Source organism: Crocuta crocuta, unplaced genomic scaffold (genome assembly GCF_008692635.1).
Source record: "Crocuta crocuta isolate KB4526 unplaced genomic scaffold, BGI_CrCroc_1.0 scaffold382, whole genome shotgun sequence".
NCBI classification, from domain to species: Eukaryota; Metazoa; Chordata; class Mammalia; order Carnivora; family Hyaenidae; genus Crocuta; species Crocuta crocuta.
Window position 1 is genome coordinate 1,222,369 of NW_027531873.1, and position 6,000 is coordinate 1,228,368.

General features: G+C 46.6%; 1 protein-coding gene across 4 annotated transcripts in view; it reads right to left on the reverse strand.

Moving 5' to 3' along the window:
- The window catches only part of KIAA1549L (KIAA1549 like), a 254,572-nt gene that overhangs the window by 95,399 nt on the left and 153,173 nt on the right, over positions 1-6,000 (reverse strand). The window lies entirely within an intron of this gene.

Here is a 6,000-nt window from a genome sequence, read left to right on the forward strand (position 1 = left end):
GCCCTACACCAGCCACTAAGGGTCATGGGCCCTATCTCATGTTAGGCCTTGGCCATCCTTACCCCACTTTACCTTCACAAGAGCCCCAGGAATTAGGGACCACTGTCTGCATGTTATAGATGCTGAAAGGTTATATGACTTGTCTAAGGTCACACAGCTAATAACCAGCAAAGCCAGGGCTCAAACCCATGCTTATGTAACTCCAATGCCTGGGCTCTCTCCTCCATAAGCTGTGACATGTTTAATGCTGCTGTATTTAATCCAAACCTCATTTAAGGTGTTATGTGTTGTTAGAGACCATATGGGAATACAGCATAGCTGCAGGTGTGACTAATTGGATTCTTTTTTTTTTTTTTTTACTGGTTCCCACTCAGAAGCCCTGGCTCAAGGCTATCTTTATTATATTTTCCCTTCTCAGCAGCTTTGCTAAGGAATCTGAGCTCCACCCTGCAACTCAGCCCCGTACAGGTAGACAAGCCACCCTGTTCAGTGTCCTTGTCTCTCCCTCCTCTATGGAGGTAGTCCAAAAGGACCCACCTCTAAAGTGGCCCAGGGCCTCTCAGATACTGTCCCATTTGAGAGTGGAACAATAAAGTAATAATAAAAAGAGTGGGTTCTGTCTCCGTGCTGGTGCTTGCCAGTCGTGGGACTTTGGCAAGCCGCTGGCCCTCTCTGCCTCCTAGTCCTTCTCTGTAAAAAGGGAGTAAGAAAGTCGATATAGCACATCTACTCTTACGGGCTGTAAGGTTGCAATGAGGCAAGATGTACAAAACAGCTTAGCACAGTGCCTGGTGCATAGAAGGGAAATGAGGCCCCTCTTTCCATCCTTCCTTCACTGCTGTTTTCTCTATACCCAGGGCTATCTGGGTAGCTGGAATTCCAGGCTACTGCACGGAGGAGGACCACAGTGAACACCAGGGCCGTCCTGGGCCTGGAACAGTCCCCTACCACGGGAACAACTTCCTTTGGCCCATCTACCCCCAAAGCCCAGTCCTTCCTCCAAGTCCCTTGGGAAATACACTTAACCCCAAACACACAAATACTGCCTCCAAACAGTCATCCCTGAAATTAAAAATGCTTTAAAAACTTCTCAGCGTTTCAAAGAGATGAAAACTTATCATGGGCTGGGAATGTAATACAAGACTTTTCATGTAACAGAATTTCTTCTACCACAGTCCAGCCAAGGGTCATTAAGACTACCCATCTACAGGGATATGGAAATAGTCTGAATATAAAGAATGAGCTGTTGTTATGAGAGCATTCTGTATAAGGCCAGAACAAGCAACTGATGACAACACGATTCAGAGAATGATGCTGAAACCGACCAAGAGAAAAATAAAACCCACAGCTGAGTCTCAGAAATTACTTCTTTGAAGCCATAAATGCTAAATAATCCCCATGGAGGGCACAAAGCAGCTCTCTTTCCAGGGCCCTAGTGAGGGACTCCCAGATCATCTGTTAGCAGAATTCCTGCAAACAAAGATGAAACATGCCTGCACTGTTCCTTCTGCAGTGAGTCCCTGAAAGACCCCTCGGAATTCCTCCTGACGAGCTGTCAGGCTGAGGAAGGGCTGTCTAACTCTTGGCCCCAGATAGCAGAACCTTCATCCTTACTGCTTCAAAGATGCCCCTCTAGTAAAATTATAGAACCACTGATGAAAAACTACTTTTAAGTTGGTCTCTCCTGACTACAGACAAGGGTAAGAGTGGGGACACAGGGCAGTCAAAGGGCATCATCCTGGATTACTTTAAGGGAATCCCAGTGATGGTTCAAGGACAGACATCAAAGAAAGGGACAGTCAATGTCTCCAGGTGATGGAAAAGCTCCAGAAATAGTGGTGATGGCTACACCAATACTGTGAACATACTTAATACCAGTGAATTGTACACTTAAAAATGGTTAAAATAGTAAATTGCACATTATGTGTATTTTACCCCAATTTTTTAAATTGAAGGAAAATAAAAAACCACAACCTTCAGGGCACTGCAGGGGGCTGTGGGAACCTTCCACAGAGTTACATGAAACCCACAACTGGGCAGTTCCCATGTGCCTCACCGCTCTGTTTGCAAAGAGAATGTGTCCCTCCTAAGCAGCTGTTGAAGAACTGGGGGTTGAAACCGGGGGTCTGGGTTCACATCCTGGCATCCCCTTGCTGAGTACTCTTGGGCAAGTCCCTTAGTTCCTCTGACCCTTGTTCCTCATCTGAATACACAGGGAACATGAGCTACTTCTGATTGTGTCATTATGGAGAACAACACTTTCTAAGAAAGATGCTTCGAGCATCGTGCTAAAAGGCACTAGAGAGGATGCCCATAAATGCTGGCTGTTGTTGTTGCTCTAATGTGCCCCTTTCTTGCTAGACACATTCTTCCCAGAGGAAGAAATAACCCTGTTCCAGGATTGTAGCTCCTTTCTTTCCCACTGAGAGGTATGGCAGGCCCCAGGCTCTCAGTCTTCTCCACCTGCCCAGAAGGGCCTGGAAAGGCACGTGAGATGATGTCTCTCATAGTGACCTAGAAGCAGTAGGGGACCTTGGACCCTGGCACACGTGCCCAGGGAGGCAGCAGCCCCTCAGCACATCAGCAGGGCCCTGGCCACCCCCCCTTAGCCACTGACTCAGCTCAGAAGAGGCGGACAAGTCCCAGCTGTGTTCAAAGCAGCTCATCCAGAAGATTCGGTGGCTGTTACATCACTGGATCCTTATTCCTTCTTTATTTACAACTGCACTGGGCTCTAAAATTCCAGCAGTCAGGTCAGCCTGGTTCAGCTTCCTATGTTGAAGATGAATTGTTTTATGTGTAACTGAATCCCATACATTCAGAGCCAAAAGAACTGGACTGCTCAGCTCCTATCTTTTCCTCATTCCACAGGTGAGAGTGTGACACCCAGAGGGCCTGAGTGACTTGCTCAAGGACAAGGTTAGTAGCAGCCGGGCTAAGAACAGAAGAAATCATAAGACTGCTGGGTCTGGGATATTTTGACTGGTGGGTTCAATAAAGACAAGTGGATAAACCTAAGATGGGCTCTGACCTCTGTGAGGCAGCAATATGAAGTCTGTGCATCTCTGTCCTGCTGCTTATACACAATCCTGACTGCAGGATCCATGGACAGCAGAGGGGGCTGCAGGAATCACCCCAACTAAGCCACAGGAGACCCACGCTCAGGGAAGGGAGAAGTGAACCGCGTGTAAAAACATATTTAATATAAGTTTAGTGGGGAAGCAGATGGAAACATGTCAGGGTTTTATAATACCAACTATAGAAAGGAAAGTTGCTCTCCACCCTCTGAGTTGCTGCAAATCAGGGGAGAAGACGCAGTGCCCTTGACACACATCTGGGAGTGAAGGGCAGAGTGGCTATTCAAGGAGATGTGGCAGGATGACCAAAGCTACCTTCATCCCAGTTCCCATAAATGATGGTCAAAGGGCGGTGGTGGCTAGTGGGAAGGAAGAAGGGCCATCTTGAGGCCGGTCCTCTCCTCACCCATGGGAATTAGCTGGTGCAACCAGAGTCCCAAACACAGTGACAGAGGCCACTGGTTATTCCAATTAGCAGCAGCAACAACAGCAACAACATAGATACATGACGGTTACACAGCTGAGTGGGCAAGAGGCGAAGTCCCAGGATGGTTTTGTGAAGGTTATGCTATTAAAACAGAGTCAGGGCAGGACTCGGGTACACGAGGAAAGGGTGAGACAGGAGGCTGTCAAGGACAGCTGGTGTTTGAGGGCAGATGTGTTACCATTTAGCATAAACCTTACAGTTACTAGGAGAGACATCTGCAAGGTAAAGAGCAGCATTCCTGGTGGAAGAAACATGCTTCTGGAAGTGCTTTGTAACCTGCTGGTTCAAAATGGTATTGCTGGGTTAGCATCACCTCCCTCTCGGGCACAAACTCCATCTTTATTTTTCTTTTAAAACTGATTTCTTGGGGCATCTGGGTGGTTCAATCGGTTAAGCACCTGACTCTTGGTTTCAGCTCAGGTCATGATCTCACAGCTTCATGTGTTTGAGCCCCACATCTGGTTCTGTGTTGGCAGCATGGAGCCTGCTTGGGATTCTCTCTCTCCCTCTCTCATTGCCCCTCCCCCACCCATGCTGTCTCTGTCTTTCTCAAATTAAATTAAAAAAAATTTTTAAACTAACGTTTCTTTAGTTTGTCTTCTTAGCAGATAAAATAATGTCTGCATATCCACGGCTCTACCAGGGAGAAAGCAATGTGATTTTCTGCCATTCCAGAGAGGTCTGGAGTGGGCCTCATTGAGTAGGGCCGTGTGCTCCTTTGTCAGGATTCTAGGCAGCAGCCTGTCTACTGCTGGTTTGGGACATCAGGTGAGGGAGGGAATAGGGCAGGGGCGAAGGGAGGGAGGTTTCAGACTGGCTTGCCCAGACACAACTTCCACGACTTGTAGGATCTTCCTCCCTCCGTGTTAGGGGCTGAATTGTGTCCTCTCAAAATCCGTATGTTGAGACCTAACCCCCCAGTACCTCAGAATGGGACTGTATTTGGAGATGAGGTCCTTAAAGAGGTGATTAGGGTAAAATAAGGTCATATGGGTGCCCTTATCCAATAGGATGGGTATTCTTATAAGAAGAGGAATTTAGGGGCGCCTGGGTGGCTCAGTCAGTTGAGCATCTGACTCTTGGTTTTGGTTCAGGTCATGATCTCATGGTTCACAGGCTGGAGCCCGGTGTCAGGCTCTGTGCTGGTGGGGGAGAGTCTGCTTGGGATTCTCTCCCTCTTCTTCTCCCTGCCCCTCCCCAATCTGCACTCTTGTGCTCTCTCTCTCTCTCTCTCTCTCAAAATAAATAAACTTAAAAAAAAAATAGAGGAGTTTAGGACACAGACACGCATAGAGGGAAGTCACCAAGGAAAGATGGCTGTCTACAAACCAAGGAGAGAGGCCTCAGAAGAAACCAAGCCTGGTGACTCTCTGATGTCAGACTTCCAGCCTCTGGAATTATGAGAAAATAAATGCCTGCTGCTGAAGCCCCAAAAGTCTGTGGTGCTTTGCTATGGCGTCTCTACCAAGCTAATACCCTCCCCTCCCCGGCCCCTCTCCATGTACAGCGGGGCTGGCCACTTCCTCCCACTAACATCTGTCTTCTCTCTTTGCTCCCAACCCTTGCTTTCTGTAAGATTTTCAGAGCAACTGCCTGGCCTTAGAAAAACACAAACAAGAAGTTTTTTGCTGTTTCATAAGGCTCAGCTGGGAAATGTCAAGGAAAAAAAGAAAATGTCACCCAAACTCCCTTCTACTTCCATCCACCCTCACTGTCAGGACACGGCTGGGTTCCACCAGGATCGGTGTAGGTGTGGGGCATGTGCCGGAGGAAAGTGAAAAGTGCATGCCCAGCATTCCTCTGCCTTTCACTGGGGTTTTGTAGGGCACTGCAGAAAGGCCCACCATCTTTAAATAGATAACTATTCCCAGGAACATTCCCTAAACATCCACAGGTTACTGTATACCTTCTGATTGTCTACTTTTTGCAGAGGAGGCCAGCAGATGGGACTATACAGTTTGCTGTTTTGAATGGTTACCTAATATTCAGTATGGTATCTTTTCTTAGCTTACTTTACCCATTTCTGGCCCTATGAAAGTAACTTCTTGACTTATAAGACAGGACCAAAGAGGGGCACCTGGGTGGCTCAGTCGGTCAAGCATCTGACTCTAGATTCAGCTCAGGTTATGATCCGACGGTTGGTGATATCGAACACTGCATCAGGCTCTATGCTGGAAGTGCACAGCCTGCTTGGGATTCTCTGTCTCTTTCAGTTTCTGCCCCTTCCCCCCTTGCTCTCTCTCTCTCTCAGGTTAAATAAAAAATAAACTTCAAAAACTACTTTTTTTAAAAAAAACAGGACCAAAGAAAAGATGCTGATCCTATCATGAATGGTATGCAGTTTTAATAATAATTAATAATATTATTATTAAATAATTAAATATATTAATAATATAAATATTAATAAATAAATATTAAAATTAAATAATATTATTT